Source organism: Zootoca vivipara, chromosome 10 (genome assembly GCF_963506605.1).
Source record: "Zootoca vivipara chromosome 10, rZooViv1.1, whole genome shotgun sequence".
NCBI lineage: Eukaryota > Metazoa > Chordata > Lepidosauria > Squamata > Lacertidae > Zootoca > Zootoca vivipara.
Genome location: NC_083285.1, coordinates 5,236,014 through 5,258,767, shown reverse-complemented (window position 1 = coordinate 5,258,767; position 22,754 = coordinate 5,236,014). Strand labels below are relative to the sequence as shown.

Genomic DNA, 22,754 nt, shown 5'->3' with positions numbered 1-22,754 from the left:
AAGACTAAGGATACAATAGTCATTCATGTGCTCAATGCAAGGTTATGTCAAAGACCATGAAATTCTATGTGGTAATAGTCACTTCAATTGACTAAATATCATCTATTTAAGGACGTACTTGACATACCTGGGCTCTGCACTTGAACTCTATGCATAGCTTATCTTAGAAGACACTTGGTTCATGAATTTTTTTTTTTACCCATACCGTCTTCATCTTTGCACTATTGTGAGACCGTAACATCTAAACAGTGAGGGTCAAAAGACTTTGTGTTAATTAGGAAAATGTCACATCTCTAGTGCTTCTCAGAACCTATAGTGTCTAAAGGAGGAGGCAGAGAGTAGACGTGTGAAACGGTTACATTAAGATCAGTACTGCAGCCATATCTCTGCCTTTGTCTGTAGCACTTCAAATCCTGGACAAAGGAACACAATGAGAATACAAAGAAGAGACCGCAACCCATGTGCAAGGATGACTGTAATTTGGTGGTAGGGATTAATGGAAGCACATATTTAGGAATGGAGCACAAGGAAGCTGAATGAGATGTTTGTGAAGAAATATTGGTATGAAATACGTTGAACTGGGGCATGTTTAGGTATGATAAGAGAATGTCTTTGAGTGTAACCTGCCCCATCTTTATGCATGGATATAGGTGTCAATATACTGTAGGTGAAAAATACAAAGAAAGCTGACCATTTTCAACCAGACCATACATTCTATTCTATGTAATCTTTCTTAAATATGTGATAAATGACGAGTGAGAGAGAGAGAGAATGCTTAAAGAGCTGGCTGAACCAATTCATGATTTGCACTAGTGATGTGAAGTGGTGTCATGTGTTAACAGGTTTCTCACAATGAGATAACGCAGTATCATTAGGCGGACTCCTTGCAAATTGCAATGATTGCTAATCGTGCTGGTTAAAATGGTCTGACACAAGATCATAGGACTAAGTCATTTCATTCATTCATTAGCAACCTACCAGTAAGTACTGGTAAACATAGCTGTCAAGTTCTCCCTTTTTTTAAAGGGAAATTCCCTTATGCTGAATAGGCTTCCTCGCAAGAAAAGGGAAAACCTGACAGCTATGCTGGCAAGACTAATAATAATATGCATTAAGAGATTTGTTTTCTTCCAAGTTGCCAAGGCTGAACTCCAATAAACAATACACAATACATAGATGGCGTTTGTTTTTATATATTTGTGTTGTTTCTGTATGGTATTTTTTATTTTAATAGAGCAGGTGGCAGACAAAGTTGAAGCTTGCAAATACTTAAGGGCTGTCACAATATTCATGCAATTTAGTTTAAAGTAAATCCTTTCTGTGTTTACTTAGATGTAAGTGCTACTGGATGTAGAATTTGCATATTGTGGACGGAAAGGCCATCCACGGAAGGCTTTTGATTCAGCAGGGGGATCCCACATTGGAAAAGTATAGAAGGCGATGCCAGGGGCTGAAGGGGGAGGAGGGAAACTGTCAGAAGGCCTCCCCCTGTATCCATCCCATGGGGCTCTGCACAGTTCTGAGTCAAATTCCAATTTACTCCAGAGGGCAGCTGATGCCAGGAATCCAGGGTGGAACTCCATCCCCATTGTTCATAGACATAACACAATTTAGCCTTTAGAATGTCATCTTCAGACTGACTCAATGCCCATTCCGGATTCATATTTAAAATATTGATTGAGCTATGGGTATATAGCATAAGCTTTAACAAGTAATTTTGTTTTGGATCTGCGCTACGGTATGTTCCTTGCTTTCATTTGTCCTATGATGTGTATTTTTGTGAGTTGGTGGTACTTGGGGTGCAACCAGTGGCGGAGGAACCCTCTCCGGCACCCGGGGCAGGGCAGCCCATATGGGCTGCCTCTCGCATGGCGACCGTACGGGCTACCGCACGCGCACACTCCATACAGGATGCCGCACACGCGCAGTCCATATGGTCTGCCCCGCCCTGGGTGCTGGAGAGGGTTCCTTCGCCACTGGTTGTACCCCAAGTACCACCAACTCACAAAAATACACATCATAGGGACAAACGATAGCAACCCTGTGCAATCTAACAATGTAATAGACTTTAATTTGATGGTCATTCAAGAAGATCAGTTTTTAATTCTACGGATCCAGCTGACTCCATGGGAAAGCAGTGTGCAAAGGTGTACACACACTTTCTATCTGACTGTTGGGGGAAGTGATCTGAGAAGGGGAAGGGAAGGAACAGGGGATGGGGGGTGCCCATGACACCCTCTCAATATTCCATCTGTGCTCATGAGCCCACAAAACTGATGATTCCTGTCCACCATTAAGTTGTTAAAGTAACTGAAACTTGATTATTTAAAAAGTCATAGGATCATTTTGAGATACGCTCCCCCCCAAAGTAGGTAATACTGCTTAATAGTATACTATAAAATGTTATGACAGTTGGAGAAGGGGAAAGTGCCTCATAACATACTTGAGTAGATGAAATTAATTGCCTCCCATGAATTTATATCCATTTTTCATTCCAAAACACCTCAACCACAGAGTTACATTAACATCTACACAGAGGTTTGCCTTGCAGAGAGAAAACTCTCCCTTATCTGTCATATCATTCTTACGAAACTTTGCACAATTTGCTAGAATAGTTGAGTTACATGTCACTGTGGCTTAAGACTGAATACAATAATGATTGGCTGCAAGTGGTAAGATTTGAGCTGCTTTCTCTGCCCCTGCCCTGCCCCTTAGACCTTTATGAGAACCCTACAATGAATTCACTACAGTGGTACCTCAGGTTAAGTATTTAATTGGTTCCGGAAGTCCGTACTTAACCTGAAGTGTACTTAATCTGAAGCGAACTTTCCCATTGAAAGTAATGGAAAGTGGATTAATCCATTCCAGACAGGTCCACGGAGTACTTAACTTGAAAGTACTCAACCTGAAGTGTACTTAACCCGAGTTATGACTGTACTTCAAATGGAAGTGAGTCATATAAAGCAGTTTGTATTAATTATTTTTTAAAAAGTCTGGCAACTTTAAAATACATTGATGGGGATTTGTTTACAATCTGCAGAAATTGAGAACAAATTTATAGTTTCACAAATACAGTATTCATGCAGAGGTGGAAATAATCTTGGAATAATATGAATATATCTGTTTAGATCAAATGTTTAAAACTATGTTAAATCTCTTTTGTGTCTTATATTGTATTACTATAAGTGGGGAAAATATTAATGGAAATAAATGAATTTAGCTATGTCTGAATCATTGACTCAGTAACTTCAACAAAAAGATCCAAGGATCTAGGTTGATCATTAAGTCTGTATGAAAACCCCATTTTCAGTTTATATTTTCCCCGTGAGATAGAGGGTTGCCACCTGGCTGGTTCATTTTAATGACACATTATTTAGTGCTATCTGGTGTTTTCATAGAGTTATCAGTGGTAACCAGAATCTAGAGAGATGTTTTATTAAAATGCATTTTCATCCTTCATCTGTACAGTGAAGATATAAAGACAGCCAGCCAATTTAATTATAAATCTTTTCTCCATCCACCCTCCTTGAAGCAATGATAAATCATTAGGAGTAGAGAAGGCATTCATGTGAACCAATTAAAAACAGGCATTTCCTCTTAGCTACTTTTCATTGGTGAAGCAGAATGCTCCTCTCCTTTTTCTTTCTTTGACATCAGGCGTAAGTGCAATATTTATGAAGATCTTCAAATAAATTATATAGCAGAAAAATATTTTTATTGGGTAATGAAATCAGGCACTGAAAGTACCACTAAAGCAAATGCAGCATAATTTGCTGAATCAGCTTCAATATTCATTTTAACAGACCAATGAAAATACGGCACAAGCATATATATAATGCAACAAAATTACAGTATCTGTCTGGAAGCTGGAAGGTTTGCATTTTTTGAAGATACAGGACAATAATAGACAATATTTTGGACAACACATTGCAAGATAAGATAAGCATAACTTTTCTATTTATATTTATGAAGGTTAAATAGCAGTTTAGCAAACTACAGGTCTCTGTTTATCTATGTTTAAACACTTGGTAGGCTAAGCAGCAGAGTGGGCATCCTTAGAAAACATGCTGCATGCAGTGGAAAACGGAACTGAATTTCTTCTAGGAAGACTGGGGAGGGCATCTCAATAATTTGTTCTAACCTCTGGATTGATATATATTGTGAGCAACAACTAAGGCCTAAGCACTATCCAAGTAATTTGGTGATTCCCAAAAAGTTGTAGATATTTTCAGATCCCAGGTGCATTGTTGTTTTTCATCTCTCATTCTCTCTCTGTGTGTATACACACACACACACACACACACACACACACACACACACACACTCATTTCCAAGTGCAAATTGTAACGCATTTGAATAGCTACACTGCATATATGCAAAATCATGCTTATCACTTGTACATGTAAACATATAAACTAGCTGTTTAGCAAATAACTAGATGACTTAATAGTGCCTACTAGTATTAATTCAGATTATAACCAATTAATTGTATAGCCAGAAATTACAGCAACATTATTAATCAATTTTATTAGTTCTGGTGTAGATGATTCAGAACTACTAATAAATTTGCAATGTGCAGCTATTTTAAATTCCATTTATTTGTGTAAAAAAAACCCATGAATCTCCCTATTCTGCCTAACCGTGCCAATGGTTCCAAATATAAATCAAATATCAAAAGAGAAAGTCCTACCTCACATCTCACCAAAAATAATTCACTTTTAATTACTTATAATTAAGGACAAACATATAAGATTATAATCCAATTACTATAATAAATTTATTTTTTTTAAACCCCATCTTTCCCAAATAAAAAGAAACAAACTGAGAATATATTTTGTCAAACATTTTTGTCAGTCTCAAACGCAATAATTGCAGCAGTATGTTCTTTTGCCATTTGAACACAACCTTAAATTTTCTGCTCCCTGCCTTCAATGAATGAAGCCCACCTGATCCCTCAAAGAATTCTGGGCACTGTAGTTTACCCAGCAACCCTTAACAAATTGCATTTCCCATAATTACTATCTGAGGAAAAACAAGTGCTTTGAATGTGCTTTAAAGTGTGCATATAGTGTACGTAACTTGGGTTGCTATCACAGCCTGAAATCTATTAGCAAATATTGCTGTTAATAACTTGGCATCTACATTAATTAGATTGGTTGATAATTTGCACGACTATGTTGTCTTTTCCAGGCCTGGAGATAGCACAAATGTGCACCCCACCCCCACAAAATTTGTATACTTCCTGATTGTAAAATAAAACTTCAAACAAGTTTATTATGTCCCATCAGTTACACTTTGACCAATATACTTAATGCTAGATTAACTGTGGGGTAAACTGGATTTCCCCCTTCATGGATCAATGCCTTGTCGTGGCGAAGGGGCTTGAATAACTCAGAGAAGCTATGAGCTATGCCATGCAGGGCCACCCAAGATGGACAGGTCATAGTGGAGAGTTTTGACTAAACGTGATCCACCTGGAGAAGGAACTGGCAAGCCACTCCAGTATCCCTGCCAAGAAAACTCCATGGACAAAGACAGCAGGCATATAAAAGTTATGACGCTGGAAGATGAGCCCCTCAGGTCGGAAGGCGTCCAACATGCTACTGAGGAAGAGCGGAGGACAAGTACAAGTAGATTCAGAGCTGATGAAGCGGCTGGGCCAAAGCCGAAAGGACGCTCAGTTGCGGATATGCCTGGAAGCGAAAGGAAAGTCCGATGCTGTAAAGAAAAATATTGCATAGGAACCTGGAATGTAAGAACCATGAATAGAGGTAAGCTGGATGTGGTCAAAAATGAGATGACAAGAATAAATATCGACATCCTGGGCATCAGTGAACTAAAATGGAAGGGAATGGGTGAATTCAGTTCGGGTGACTATCATATCTACTACTGTGGGCAAGAATCCTGTAGAAGAAATGGAGTGGCCCTCATAGTCAACAAAAGAGTGGCAAAAGCTGTAATGGGATGCAATCTCAAAAATGACAGAATGATCTCGATACGAATCCAAGGCAGACCTTTTAACATCACAGTAATCCAAGTTTATGCACCAACTACCGGTGCTGAAGAAAGTGAAATTGACCAATTCTATGAAGACCTACAACACCTTCTAGAAATGACACCAAAGAAGGATGTTCTTCTCATTACAGGGGATTGGAATGCTAAAGTAGGGAATCAAGAGATAAAAGGAACAACTGGCAAGTTTGGCCTTGGAGTTCAAAATGAAGCAGGGCAAAGGCTAATAGAGTTCTGTCAAGAGAACAAGCTGGTCATCACAAACACTCTCTTCCAACAACACAAGAGACGACTCTACACATGGATATCACCAAATGGGCAGCATCGAAATCAGATTGATTATATTCTCTGCAGCCAAAGATGGAGAAGCTCTATACAGTCAGCAAAAACAAGACCTGGAGCTGACTGTAACTCAGATCATCAGCTTCTTATAGCAAAATTCCAGCTTAAACTGAAGAAAGTAGGAAAAACCACTGGGCCAGTAAGATACAATCTGAATCAAATCCCTTATGAATACACAGTGGAAGTGAGGAACAGGTTTAAGGATTTAGATTTGGTGGACAGAGTGCCTGAAGAACTATGGATGGAGGCTCGTAACATTATACAGGAGGCAGCAACGAAAACCATCCCAAGGAAAAGGAAATGCAAGAAGGCAAAATGGCTGTCCAACGAGGCCTTACGAATAGCGGAGGAGAGGAGGCAAGCAAAATGCAAGGGAGATAGGGAAAGATACAGGAAACTGAATGCAGATTTCCAAAAAACAGCAAGGAGAGATAAGAGGGTCTTCTTAAATGAGCAATGCAAAGAAATAGAGGAAAACAATAGAATGGGGAAAACCAGAGATCTGTTCAAGAAAATTGGAGATATGAAAGGAACATTTCGTACAAAGATTACCATAATCAAGGACAAAAGTGGTAAGGACCTAACAGAAGCAGAAGACATCAAGAAGAGGTGGCAAGAATACACAGAGGAATTATACCAGAAAGATATGGAGGTCTCCTACACCCCAGGCAGTGTGGTTGCTGACCTTGAGCCAGACATCTTGGAGAGTGAAGTCAAATGGGCCTTAGAAAGCACTGCTAATAACAAAGCCAGTGGAAGTGATGATATTCCAGCTGAACTATTAAAAATTTTAAAAGATGATGCTGTTAAGGTGCTACACCCAATATGCCAGCAAGTTTGGAAAACTCAGCAATGGCCAGAGGATTGGAGAAGATCAGTCTACATCCCAATTCCAAAGAAGGGCAGTGCCAAAGAATGCTCCAACTACCGCACAATTGCGCTCATTTCACACGCTAGCAAGGTTATGCTTAAAATTCTACAAGGCAGGCTTAGGCAGTATGTGGACCGAGAACTCCCAGAAGTGCAAGCTGGATTTCGAAAGGGCAGAGGAACCAGAGACCAAATAGCAAACATGCGCTGGATTATGGAGAAAGCTAGAGAGTTCCAGAAAAACGTCTACTTCTGCTTCATTGACTATGCAAAAGCCTTTGACTGTGTCGACCACAGCAAACTATGGCAAGTTCTTGAAGAAATGGGAGTGCCTGATCACCTCATCTGTCTCCTGAGAAATCTCTATGTGGGACAAGAAGCTACAGTTAGAACTGGATATGGAACAACTGATTGGTTCAAAATTGGGAAAGGAGTACGACAAGGTTGTATATTGTCTCCCTGCTTATTTAACTTATATGCAGAATTCATCATGCGAAAGGCTGGACTAGATGAATCCCAAGCCGGAATTAAGATTGCCGGAAGAAATATCAACAACCTCAGATATGCAGATGACACAACCTTGATGGCAGAAAGTGAGGAGGAATTAAAGAACCTTTTAATGAGGGTGAAAGAGGAGAGCGCAAAATATGGTCTGAAGCTCAACATCAAAAAAACCAAGATCATGGCCACTGGTCCCATCACCTCCTGGCAAATAGAAGGGGAAGAAATGGAGGCAGTGAGAGATTTTACTTTCTTGGGCTCCTTGATCACTGCAGATGGTGACAGCAGTCACGAAATTAAAAGACGCCTGCTTCTTGGGAGAAAAGCAATGACAAACCTAGATAGCATCTTAAAAAGCAGAGACATCACCTTGCCGACAAAGGTCCGTATAGTTAAAGCTATGGTTTTCCCAGTAGTGATGTATGGAAGTGAGAGCTGGACCATAAAGAAGGCTGATCGCCGAAGAATTGATGCTTTTGAATTATGGTGCTGGAGGAGACTCTTGAGAGTCCCATGGACTGCTAGAAGATCAAACCTATCAATTCTTAAGGAAATCAGCCCTGAGTGCTCCCTGGAAGGACAGATCGTGAAGCTGAGGCTCCAATACTTTGGCCACCTCATGAGAAGAGAAGAATCCTTGGAAAAGACCCTGATGTTGGGAAAGATTGAGGGCACTAGGAGAAGGGGACGACAGAGGACAAGATGGTTGGACAGTGTTCTCGAAGCTACGAACATGAGTTTGACCAAACTACGGGAGGCAGTGCAAGACAGGAGTGCCTGGCGTGCTATGGTCCATGGGGTCACGAAGAGTCGGACACGACTAAACGACTAAACAACAACAACAACAAACTGGATTTCAAAACAGGAGAGGCAGTCCTGGGATTTATTGGTTAAAATGACTGGATAGATAATTCTTGTCATTCTCCATTTTGTGGCTCAGGTACCACGCCTGCTAGTGCTGAATGGCAGTATCTTCAACTATAGCATATTTTGGTGTTTATTTTTAGACCACCAACACTGAGTGCCTTGGTATCTTCCATATTACTGGAGGAAATGATTGGATTTTTGCAGAAACCTAAACCCACAATGGCTATTAATGTTGCATAGCTATCAAGTTCTCCCCCTTTTTAAGGGAAATTCCTTTATGCTGAATAGGCTTCCTCGCGAGAAAAGGGAAAACTTGACAGCTATGATGTTGGAATGCTGTAAGTTAGATTTTCAGGACCTTAGGGACAAGCAGAATGGGGAAGTAGAGTGTTCCGTTCAGCTCCATCAATATGTAATCTTCCGTAAAATTTAAAATCGAGATTGATTCAGCAGTATTGATTCAGCAGAAATGATGTTTTGGGCATGGTGTATACCACAGTACCTTTACAGTAAAGAAGTAACTAGCTCAGCCATCCCCAAACTTCGGCCCTCCAGATGTTTTGGACTACAATTCCCATCTTTCCCGACCACTGGTCCTGTTAGCTAGGGATCATGGGAGTTGTAGGCCAAAACATCTGGAGGGCCGAAGTTTGGGGATGCCTGAACTAGCTCCAATACTCAGTCTTTCGGGATCCTGGTGATGTAATGATGATCATGCCTCTTTAAAGCATATGATGAGGGTACATCCTGTGGTCAGAAAGTACTAGTCATTTTAACTTTGTTTTGGAAAAATACTATGTGTGAATATTCATACACTTTTAAACTGTATGTGTGTTGTGTGAGGACTAACAGGTGGAGAATATTGTAAGTGGATCCTGTGAGCTCTTATGGTTTAAAAAGACTGATATTTCAGTGATGGAAGGATAAACACCCATCATCCATTGCCCTTTCTGTGTTTGAATTTTTATCTTGTAGTAATCATTTGATGGATAGTTTTTATTGTTCATTTGAACTGCTGATGTTTCTTTTTGTTATATTGGCAAATAAAATTTTAATTAGTAAGTCAGTAAATCATCTGTTTTCATTGTGTGTGTTTTTTAATAATTATTTTTATTAAGGATTTTCTTGGGTTACAAAGGTAGTGCAATGTCATTGTTAATTATGATAAAGTTTGAATGCCTGGTAGCTTAAGCTAGATCTGAAAATGGCAAATGAGAGACAAATGAATCTATATTCTGTGGCCATATACATTTTCTGCTATGTTTGCTGCACTACTGAAAGTAATTAAGAACTTGGTGGAAACCATTTAACAATTATTAGAAGAATAAACAAGGGACCATCAAGCCAAGCACCAAGAAGGTAAGAAGAGATTTTGTGGGATGGATTTGGAGTAATCGAAGTATTTGCTATCAAGAGGAATTTTTTTTTGTTATTTTAATAACTAAAATGGATCTTTAAAATAAATTAAAAATTTTCCCTGCATGCATTCTGTTCATTGGAACAAAATGTGCCAGAATGAACATTTTATTAATAAATGAGTAGTGGGTAATGAGATAACACAAAGTGTGCCCCTCTGTTCAGCGCACCCTCCCCCTTTAAAGAATTTGCTGCCATTAGATAAATGGGGGGAATATTTCTACAAGGCTGCCTTAAAAAAAACATCCCATGAGTCTCCTGAAGCCTTTCTGAGTAGCACAGGTTTATGACTTTTGGGCGTGAGGGTGTTTGTTATAAGCTGGGGCCACACAAGTTTAAGAAGCAGAAAAGTTCACCAAGGCAAAAATATACATAAGCAAGAGTTACAGAAAACCATTATTTTTCCCAATAGAACAAAAAAAATTTAGTATATGGAATCCTCTCCTAGAGCTGAATCTTACTCTCATTTGTTCTTCTTCCATACAATCCTAGCAGTGTATTTTTTTGGCCATCATTCTCTCCCAGGCATACAAAAGCCTTTGATATCCCTGAGTCCTGCCAGCAACTCAGCGCCTCCAGGCTGACTGCCCTTTGTTTACTTGCCCCCTACCAATCACAGGCTCTGCCTAGCAGGCTACAGGTAATCAATGAGACCCTTTGACCATGATGCCAGAATCCTTTTTCACAACCAAGTTCTACTGCCTTAAGCACTCACAAAACTGTACGCCACACAAACTCCTTTACCCACTCCATTAACCTACCTATCAAGATTTCATAAAAAATACATACCTTCATCCATTGTTAGTGTGACACCCGCATTACCATTTTGGTAACCAACTGTTCAATATCAGACGAGTACTGTGTCAGGGCCAGCTTCAGGGAATCCTTAAGGTGCTCATCTGTCATGTTTGAATGTTGCGCTCTCTCTCTCTCTCTCTCTCTCTCTCTCTCTCTCTCTCTCCCCACCCCCTCAGCTAGGGGCACTCATCCACCTCTCTCTCTTTCTCCCCACCCCCTCAGCTAGGGGCACCCACCCACCTCTCTCTCTCTCTCGCTAGCTGACTCCCAGTGGCTCAAAGAGACAGGGACAGGGACAGGGACAGGGGGGGAAATCCCTCTGTGAGTCGCGGCTCCCGCTTTACTCCCACGCACGCAAACTCACACACACGCCTCCCTCTCTGCCGGCATGAGGGAGGAGGAGCTGGGGAGCTCTAGGCAGGCAAGAGGGACAGGGAGCAATCCAGCCATTCTGTGCAACGCACTAACACAATCACACATATTCTGGTAAGCTCAGTATCGGGAAGAGGGAAGGAGCTCTCCCTGCAATTGCTCACGGTTATTGAGCTTTTTTGTGGGGGGGAGACAAAAGTTTTTTAGGGTTTTTTTTAGGGGGGGGGAGCTCTTTCTTTTCTTTTAGGCTGGCGATCACCAAGGAACCTACAATCTACCCAGGATCTACCAGAAACGTCCTGGGGATCTACCGGTAGATCCCGATCTACCTGTTGGCCATGCTTGAACTATAAGAAGCCCAACAACCAAGAAATATATGCTTTCCCACATCACACACAACAGACCATAAAACAAGGTCCAAACAAACACTCCCTCAGAGATATGTGTCCCCACATAATACAACAACAGTCCATACCAGTAAAGCTCATACAATTGGTCCAGGACAGTGAAGTCCAGTGCCTTCACACCTCTCCCCACTTCCTGCCACACAAGACCTGATGGGGTACTCAGAGGTCATACGAGGGCAGCTACTGTTGTTTTCTGCTGCAGGTTTATTTTAATTATGCTGTTTAGCTATTTAACGGTTTGTGTCCATGTTCTGGTTTTTTTTACACTTTATGGTTTTAACTTTTATTTGTGGAATGTCCAGAGAACTTTTTGTTAATGAGTGGTATAAAAATGTTGTAAATAAATTAATACATTTCTATTTCAGTGTTCCTTTCAAAAGTCAGATAATGTGGATTTGTAATTGTGGGATACAAAATAATAATAATAATAATAATAATAATAATAATAATAATAATAATAATATATTTATACCCCGCCCATCTGGCCGGGTCTCCCCAGCCACTCTGGGCGGCTTCCAACAGAAGAATAAAACACAATAATCTATTAAACATTAAAAGCCCCCCTTTTAGATGTCTTCTAAAAGTCTGGTAGTTGTTTTCCTTTTTGACATCTGTTGGGAGGGCGTTCCACAGGGCAGGCGCCACCACCGAGAAGGCCCTCTGCCTAGTTCCCTGCAACTTGGCTTCTCGCAACGAGGGAACCGCCAGAAGGCCCTCGGTGCTGGACCTCAGTGTCCAGGCAGAATGATGGAGGTGGAGACGCTCCTTCAGGTATACTGGACCGAGGCCATTTGGGGCTTTAAAGGTCAGCACTAACACTTTGAATTGTGCTCGGAAACATACTGGGAGCCAATGTAGATCTTTCAAGATTGGTGTTATGTGGTCTCGGCGGCTGCTCCCAGTCACCACTCTAGCTGCCGCATTCTGGATTAGTTGTAGTTTCCAAGTCACCTTCAAAGGTAGCCCCACGTATAAAAGTATTTTGCTTTATGACATAGGAGTAAGATTGTTTACTGTGAAAGAACCAGAGCCAGTAACCCAACCAGTGTGGCAAAACTGACTGTATTTTAATTTTCCTTTAAAGTGGGTGATATACAGTATTAATCACATTCAAAGTGAACCTTTGAAATAAATGGATTTGCATCCATTGATTTGAGTGGGTCTACTATGAGCAAAACTGACATTGGATATTACATACTATATTGTGTTTTTCTTTTATGACTCACTTGGATTCATTGAAGCAGAATATGTTTTATTTTTAAGATACTGTATAATTTTTACACAAATCCACAAGCCACAAAGCATGGGAAAGGGTTTTTAAAAAGCAAGTCTGCAAAACACACATGCTTAATGTCTGATAATGTGGTCACAAGCTCAATGAGCACATCTTTGTTTCCTTCCTGGTAATAACATGGATGGAGTTCAGTGACCCACAAGGCTACCCTTCCCTTCCAACCTCTGGAGAATCTGTACTTCAGGCTATATCTGTCTTTCCACCTTGTTAAAGAAAAAACCCAATAAAAACAACTTCTAAAAGAAAAAAAACACCTAGACGCAGTCATCAATTTGGGTTGAAAAATAATTGTTTTCTAACTAAAAACATTTTTCAAATTTTCTACCGGATGTCTCTCTCTCTCTCTCTCTCTCTCTGTCTCTCTCATGCACACTTTTAATTCAAACAAATTAATACACAGTTAATGAAGCATATACTTTAAAATACACCTTTGATTTTCTTAGTTGAAATGCTAGTAAACATGGTTTATGCATTTCCACAAAACTTAAAGAGCTCTGGCAGATACCCATCCCAAGTCTCCCTCTTCCTCAGGACATTATGCCTCACAGAAAAGGCACACAATTCAGACTCTGGTTTTCAGATCCAGGGACAAGCAACCCATAGAAACTTAATGGGAGCCATCTAGCAAGCAAAAATAGCAGCCAGAAATTGTCAACCCACACAGACATGTTACACACACTAATTGGAGTAAATCAATATTTCACCACAATCACATTGATTTATGATGGATGACAAATGATTGCAACAGAGACTATATTTTAGTATTTTCTTATTAAATAAATGATATTCCAGCATTTGTCAAGTGTCATGCCTCGTGCCTTGACTTCAATATTTTTGGTACACCATAGTCCTGTGCAGATGTCAGAAATTTAGGTATGATCAATGTGTAGAAGGGAAACGCTTTCCCCAACCTTCACCAATTTATTGTACTGTGTGAACAGAACCCAAATATAGGAGTAGAGCCTGCTCCATATATTTCTTTAGTTGAACAACTGACTGCATACTATATGAGCATCAAAGACTAATTCTGAATTTCATTAACCAGCAAAAAATAAAAAGGGTGTATTCAAGATGTTCACAAAAAATATTTACACACACACACACACCATTTTCCCTCTACAAAAATGATATTACTATATTTTTAAAAACATTGGGTAGATGCAAAAAAGTCAAAGAAACTATTGAATGGGAAAGAGCAATAAATGTTTCCATGGCCTCAAAAGGGTCTTTTCCTCTCACATCTGCCTCACAATGTTGTATAAACAAATGGGTGAGAGATGGGAAGAGAATCCTGCCATTATCTAAAGTCAAGATTCATACAATGGCAACTCCACCTGGAGATCAGCATCACTTCATCCTAAAGTAAACCAGCTGCTGTTGAAACACTACTGAATTTCAGCAGCCATCTCATCTTAGTTATATGTTGCAAATAGGTCGAATCACACTGAGTAGCTCTCCTGTTACTCTGCTGGACACGTCCCCTAGGACTTTCTGCTTGTAGCACTGCTGGAACTAAAGCACACTTCAAAAGACAACCACCTAATAATGCTAAGGGATCTCCTCATCCATGTGTAATAATCAGAACTAAAATAATCAAACAAAATCTTGCAATCTCAGCTAAAGGTAATCTCTGGTGGTTTTCATGGTAAATGGTGGATAAGGATTCTATCTACTCTCCAAAGATAAAGCAACGGGGAGGGGGGCATTTTTAATCTGCAAAGGCTTGCTGTTTCTTTATCATTACAACCAACCTGAGACTGTACTGTACAGAAAAAGGCAGTGCCCCACATTTAGCTAGTATATTTGTTCAAATAACAGCTTAATTCAAAATCAAACTCACACTTCCATGTCTTACAGTAGGCCAGTTCAGTGCCTGCCTGCCTACTGGGGCTATGCCAAGGGTTGCCAGACTCAATAGAGGACAGGACTTCTGTGCCTTTAATTGCCCTGCTCTCTTTTGAGTCTGGAAACCTTAAAGAGAAACCTTAAAGAGACCCTTTGTTTAATTTCCAAGCAAAGGGTCTGCTGGTTTCTCTTTAAGGTTTCCAGACTCAAAAGAGAGCAGGGCAATTAAAGGCACAGAAGTCCTGTCCTCTATTGAGTCTGGCAACCCTAGCTATGCCTGATACATATGGCCCCTGCTTGTTCATACACCCAGTGCTGCTTTGATCCTCTTCTGGTTTTTGTCATTCTACGATTTACCACCTTTTGGGCCCATGCCTTCCATTGTCTTAGACTCATGTCCTCTTGCTCTGTTATAAATGATTTTCTAATCTTCTGCTATCAGCAAGTTTTGTGTAACAACAGGCGTTTTCCATCAGTACTCAATGTCAGTGTGTTATCTATGTGAGCAATGCTCGGAGTCAGTATACTCCCTACTTTAGGAAGTCGTTTTAATCAGTTAAAATCCAGGTGAGGATCATTCATCGTATGTCATGGTATGCCAAACTATGGTTTCCTGGGACCATGCAAATGTACCATCTTACCGAAAGGAGCTTTCACCTGTTTGGCTCTTCCCTGGTCCTTTTAACACAGTGCAGCATGGCAGCTATGGCAACGATTGGTTTAGCAAGTTGTCCAAATTCAGGATCATGGCTACTCTGCACTTTTGTTAAAGAAGGGGGGGGACAAAGTATGCGCAAGCTCCTCTCCAGGAATCGGCACATTCAGTCGTGGTAAGCCATAGCCTGGTTTACTATGATGCATAAATAATCCCACAGTGTGCACTCTCACATTTTGGGACCTGACTTACAGCACATTTGCCAAATAACCTGGCCACTGCTGACCTATAGGTTTCAAATGGTTTCCTTGGCATATTCATTTTTTGTCAGCCCAGAGACAAAGGTTTTGGATAAGTGATTCATCCTGCAGTTTAGACTGGAGCATTGCCTATCAGACACATATTCATGGCTGGTGACATGGACCTGTTGTTGCTTTAGTGAAAAGCTCTAATCTCACATCTGCTTTAACATCTACATATTTGAAGATATGCTGAGGTGTTTGAACACAACAGAACACCTGACACTGAAATTACACCATCAAGTTGTTCTGAGAGAGGCTAGAGCACTGCAAACAATCAACACATTAATTCATTTTGGGCTTTGTTCCAGCATGAGCACAAGAAATGAGACACTATTTGTTTAAAATTTAGTCTTCCGCTACAAATAATATGCAAACCATGTTCTTCACCAAGCTCATCCTCACCCCTAGGACCTAACTAAGACTATTCTGTTCCTAATAAAACAACAACAAAAATAATGCAAGGCTTTCAGTCAGAGCTGGGGATTTAGATTTGAACAACAGGCCCAATTCTCCCCCCACACCCCACAGGTGGGTGGGGCCAACCAACTGTCCATCATTTGAAATCATTACAACATCAGATGATAACATGAAAGCGGCTCACTGATTGACACCAATCAATTTATGAATGCAACCCACTTGTGAATGGACCCCAGAGCGATGCTTCTCAGTGGACTGATGCTGAGAGCGCTGTTGGTTGCACTAGGGAGCTCCTGATGGGGATCTCCCTCATGGAACTATCGAATGGGGCTCCATGTTAGCGCTGATCAGCTGATTGATACTGAGAAGGAGCCTGATTGCCAATGGCCCATCAAAAGTGCACTTTAAGGTTCTGATTGTTCCTTTGCAGCCACATCTTTACTTGCTGCACATTTGATGTCACTCAAAGGTGGGGTAAAGTGGGCATTGTTTGGAGAAAGTGGCCTGGGAAGCCAAATTAGAAAAAAACCCCTCCCGACCTAATTATGCCAGTGGCCCATGGGTTCCTCCACCACTGCTTTCAGAAACAAAAGCTGTGACTGACCAAATAACATGATTCAATTACTGTCAGGGCTGGTTGTTGCATTTTAGGAGCTGATGTAACCGAGTGCTTTGCCAATGACGAACTAAATGAGAGGCTTCATCTTGCGGAATGTGGAATACTGGCTCTCTCAGCAGCAGAAGTGGAGGGACGTAGCAGCAGAGAGAGCGCGGGGCAGCAGATTCCAGTTTTGCCTCAGGCGGAGAAACGGGACAGACCGCCCCTTCCTATTGCTTTGAATTTGAAACAGATCAGGTGGCAATCGGGCAGATATTTTTACATTGGCATTCATTTCTAAGAACAATCTCACTGACATATAAAAGAACTAAACTTTCAGTTGTGTGTCTTCATTGGGTGGCTGGGAGTGCTCAGGACATTGGTGTAATCCTTATTTGGCTAAACATACCCAGGTTTATACCTGTAATTGTATACTATGGTCAATCTGAACATGGAAGAAGATGACTAAAAGCTCAACAGTGACAGGAAAACAGGTTGAAGGAATTCTTGGTTTTCATGCAGCAGTGATTTCCAATTACTAATCCTCAGCAGTGACCTTACATTCCAGTGGCCTGAACATTTCCAAATAAAACAAAAAACCTGAATACCAGACCACTTCCTTAAGATAACTGGCTGTGGATTTAGCAGCTGATATTTAAAGACACGCTTTTAAGGCTAGCTAATATAAAGTTGAGGGACCCAGGTGGCGCTGTGGTTAAACCACTGAGCCTAGGGCTTGCTGATCAGAAGGTCAGCGGTTCGAATCCCTGTGACGGGGTGAGCTCTCGTTGCTTGGTCCCAGCTCCTGCCAACCTAGCAGTTCGAAAGCACGTCAAAATGCAAGTAGATAAATAGGAACCGCTACAGCGGGAAGGTAAACGCCGTTTCCATGTGCCGCTCTGGTTCGCCAGAAGTGGCTTTGTCATGCTGGCCACATGACATAGAAGCTATACGCTGGCTCCCTCGGCCAATAATGCGAGATGAGCGCGCAACCCCAGAGTCGGTCATGACTGGACCTAATGGTCAGGGGTCCCTTTGCCTTTACCTAATATAAAGTTATATATGTGCATATTTTAGGCAGCATGGCCTGTCTAAGAACTTTTTTTGTACTGGTCAATAGCATACATTTCATTGACAAGGAGTATGGAAAACAGCAGAGGTGAGTTGGGCACTATCAGGGATGTTATGGTTTTGTTTCACTGTGAGCAACACTCCTGCATTCTGCCCTGATTACTTCTAGATGACAGAAGATCCCAGTGGCAAAAAGGACAAACAAGTTCTCCATGAGGGAGTAGGGTGGGGGAGAGAAATTGTGTCCTGTTCACTAAGACTTTCCTAATGGAGCTTTTTAAAAACAGAGCCTCCCAGCAGACAGGCTAAAAGATTCCTTACATTTAAATGGGCGCTGAGGAGGAAAAAGAAGCCATCGTCTCTGTCCTTCCAGCAATGTCGTCAAGTGCCCTAGTAGCAAAGCCTAGCAGGGTATGGCAGGCTGTCCAAGAGATAAGTATGAAGCAAACACTTTTCAAATTAAAACATTCTAGGATTAAGGAACCTGAAAATGTTTATCCAAGCAAATGGGAAGAATAGCTCCCTCCACTTCAGAGATTATTGGGTATTCTGCAATCACTGCTATTCTGGTTTTTCAGAAGCATGACAATAGAAGCTATTTTCCAACAAATTCTACACATCTTGACAACACGGTTCTCTCAATAGCATCCAATTAGAGTTTTCTACCTTTTCGCCAGTGCTGTGCTTCTCTGTCTTTAGCAGCAGCTTGACTTGGAGGATTAGGAGGTAAAGGTACTTCTCTCCTTGCTATGAACAGCCTCACCTACTGATTTCTGCACATCAAGCTGGTGTTAAAAGCACCCAAAAATTGTCACAACAAGCAGGCTATGGGGTTGAATTCAACATTGCACAATGACAGTGTTCCATCAGTGCAAGCATTTCTGCTTGCCTGGCAGAAAAAGCTCCCATCTGTGTTGTTCTGGAGCTTCTTTTGACCCTCCAGAGTGGATTAGCGGGAGACAGAGGAGGAGAGAGGGCGCAAGCATGATTGTGCTGGCGGACGTCCTTTGCTGGCTTCTGCTGGTGTTAGTTTAATCAGGATCAGGGTGTGCAAACAATGACAGGACCTGGTAGGATGCAATATGAATCCACCTTGTCGCGCAAATGCCAATGTCATCTCAAACACTGGTCTAGACGTAGCCATGAATCCTTTCAATTATTTGCTGCTGCTTCTTTCCTTTATGAGAAACAAACTCTGTGCAATCCAGACATGCGTTAGATGACAGGAATTCTTAACTTGCATTCATCTCAGATTTATTAATACAATGGAGGGATTGGTGGCCCATTTCCTCCATTCCACCAGAAACACTCTATCTCATCTCAAGGTCCTGTGTTTGATGAAAACATCAGCATCTCTTCATGAGGTCTTATGTTTGCCATAATGCCATGAGGTCATTATGTTTGCTAGGGTGTTTTCACAATGCATGCTGTTAGGAGAAAGGAGAAGTAAACAGTTCTTACCTGCCCTGTATTCTTCAATTTAACTTCCTGATTCTGCAATCCAAATACGACCACAGCAAATAAACTATTTAAAACCACTATTCTGGGCCTAAAGAAAACCAAGATGGTGGCGGCGAGGAATGTGTGTGAGAGATGATGTACAGTATCAGTAAAACCTACAATGACTACTCTTGGGGAATGTGGCACAAAAGCGGAGGGTTTAGAAACATCTGTCCATTATAGGAAAAGGATTTGTAAATGCTCCACAAGGCTCTCAGTACGTATATGGATTTGACAAGGCTTTTCCGAATTTGGTTGCCTGGAAATGTGTCCAACAGTCAGCTAACTTGTGGGCTATGTTTTATTTGCAACAAGATTGATCAGTGAGGGCAAATTTTCTCAAATTCTGGGATACCTAACTGTGTACAGAAATGATATTGCTCTAGTAATAGATAACACCATTCTTGCACATTTGAATTGTACACATAATAAACCTTAACACTAACAATCATTTTAAAATTGGCCTAAAAGTCTTAATTTTTCTAGCGTTATAAAAATCAGTGCAGCTTTTCACTGATTAGGTGCTTTAAATATTGCTGTTATTAAAGCATTGTGGTCTTTGTGCTGTACAAAGGTTATATCTAATTCCAGTATGTTCCCAAGATGCTTTCTTAGCTTCCCCCCCCCCCCCAATTCTTGCTTATTTCTTTTGTGTTCAATCTTTGCTCAGTCCATGCTCACACACAAAAATTGGATTGTTCCACCAAAGATTGGCAGTTAAAAGTTGCCTTTTGGTGGTAGCCGGTGTAAAACTAGTTCATGTGAATGGGTTCACTACTCACAGGAGTTCACAACATGCCACCCTTTATACTGGAAACAAAGTGCAATCTTAAATGATGGGGGAGCATCCAGCTGCCTTTTTTTTTAAAATTTGCCCTTAAGGTGGTGCTTGGTTTGGGCTCTTTTAAGTGTTTTCACTAGTTAGATAACAGATGTGTGTGTGTAAAAAAAAAAAGTCACAGCCTGTCCAGTGCCTCCTCACTTGCCTACCCCACTCCCTAACCATGCCATACCATTTTGAGTGGACTGGTGCACGCCAGCAATTCTTTGCAAGCTGAGTAAAGTTGTTTGGGAGACAGAAGTTCATTGGGGAAGAAAGGTCTCCCTTCTCTGAGGGGAAAGGGCCACAGGAAGTGTTGAAGAAAGTTAGAAAGTGAGATAACAGTTTAACACGACTTTTTATTCTTATGTCCTTCTCCACTCCACTCACAAATAGTGCAATTATTTGACAGGACACTTGACTTCCCATAATCTATCTGTGTTCTAAATTATTGCTGGTCATGGTAAGTTACAAGGAAATTTAAAACACCAGCACACAGATGGAGGACTCCAGAAGTCTGAATCTGCAGGCTTTCCATAAGTCAACTACCAGCCTGGCGCCTTTAAGCAAGAGCCTTGAGAGAAGAAGTCCCTGCTTGCTGGCTGGGTGGCTGGGGAGACGGAGAGCTAACCTGTTCTCAAAGCTCTGTTTGGCGATATCTGCTGGGCAATATTTGAGTCAGCCTGCTGTAGTGATTTGTAGCTATTTCTTGTTGCTGCAGGAGGCAAGGAAGAGCTGACTTTTTAATATCACACACACGATATGGGATAAATCGCAAAGTCATTATTACAATTTGATTTAAACCCGATATCAGACAATACATTGATTTAAAGCACAGCCCTAGTAAGGCGTTCTGGGTTGCAAAACAATTCTCCAGAGATTACTTTCCATGATGATCCAGACTTTCGTTATCATATTCTTGCATTGTTTTCATTAGCGAGACCACCCAGTCACATTTTCTTTGACATGAAAAAGCACCGCAAGCTATCTGAAGGAAAGGAAGGGATGGAAATGGGCCCCTGCCAAATCACATTGCTGTCCTGTCTGTTGGCTGAGATGGTGAGGGAATTTCACTGAGAATGTGACACATTCTTAAAGGCATCCCAGAGCTCGGTTCCCTGCAATGACCCTTCCACAGACTGAAATGGAATGCCAAGTGCAATTCCTAGAGTAGGAGCAGCAGCAACGCCAACAGACACAGCGTGTTAAAGCTGTCATGCACATTTGCCAGCAATTTACTGCTTGCATTATGTATCAATTAGTATTATCTGTTGGAAATGCTGTGGAGAAAATGCAGTTTCTCATTCCAGATCAGTGTGTAGGTTATCAAGCTCTGTTTGTAGCAGGACTTTTTTCTGAACCATACCAACATCTGCTGTGTGATCTTGAGTAAACGTTTTTGAGGCTCAGTTCGTCGACTGCGCACAAACACACTTCAGCGGTCTCACACCTACTCTGATACACGATACCAATCAGCACTGGTGACATTTCCTCCAGTGAAGTGTGGACATTGCTAGGCTCTTTGAGACAGCAATCATTCGGTTTCGCCCGTCCATTTCTGCACCTTTACTCTATTATCACTATTACTTCCAAACTTTTTGCAGTACTGTGCTGCCCCTCACCTCAGTGATCTCATTACCTCGGCTGTGCCGTTCTCAGGCTCTAGCTGTTTTCAGTCACAATGCATTCAGAATTTCAAAAGTGTCTTTTGCTATAAACACATCAATAAAAGGACTATTCTGCATAGCAAAGGCCAGGGCTGACCCATAATATTTTGCTACAGAAAAGAAAGGAACAATATGGCAATCCACACATTCTATCTACAGAAGCTGGCTGGATTAGCAGTTGAATCTTAATTCAATACAGGCAATAGGATGACAATGATGATGATGATGATGATAGTATTTATTTATTTACTTATTTATTCCCCTTCCATCTGGCATGATTTCCCCAGCCACTCTTTCGAGTAGAAAGCACCCTTTCAAGTAGTTTAACTAATATGGGGCAATGAAGCTACCTAAGTTGAAAGCTGCAGACCAAGCAGATTGGCACCAGTGAAGCTTATAATTGTTTTTCTGCCTGCAACCAAACAAAGCAAAGCACACTCAGTCATTGGTTACTGCTGGTGGGGGAGGAGAAGTCAAAGGCATGTAGCATTGGGCAGCAGCAGCCAGAAGGTCTCCCCCTTTTGGTACAAAAGGTTCTGAACTGAAAAGTCACAGTTTGGAATCTCAAAAACAGCACTCTGAATGGTTCGCAACCATTTTTTAGCTCATCTTATTGCAAGCTCTGAGAAAGACTGTCGAATTGGGAACCTGCAAGAGACATAGGAAAGCCACCTTCAGCAATGAACTTTTGCCCCTAACATAATTTTTTAAAATTGCATTGTGGGCACAGCATTGCAGGTTTCATTTAGAAATGAAATTAATGGTATCCCAATATCAAAATGCCCACATGTGCTGGAAGAACATAGGCAACACCCTGCTACTACCATTCTAAGACACCTATATACCAGAAAGCCCTGTTTGAAACCAGCAAAGAGGGCATCACGATTACTTTTAAGTAAGGGTGTGATACAGACCCTGCCCATAGCATAGAACAAGTAGCTGCCCCCCTCCCTGACAGTGTCCATGCATTGCTGTGGTCTGCATTGAGAAGGTCTGTGTA

At 41.2% G+C, this 22,754-nt stretch overlaps 1 protein-coding gene across 17 annotated transcripts in view; it reads right to left on the bottom strand.

Annotated features, from left to right (window-relative positions):
* Nucleotides 1-22,754, bottom strand: part of MAGI2 (membrane associated guanylate kinase, WW and PDZ domain containing 2) — a 587,732-nt gene that overhangs the window by 323,386 nt on the left and 241,592 nt on the right. The gene's annotated exons all lie outside the window — the stretch shown is intronic.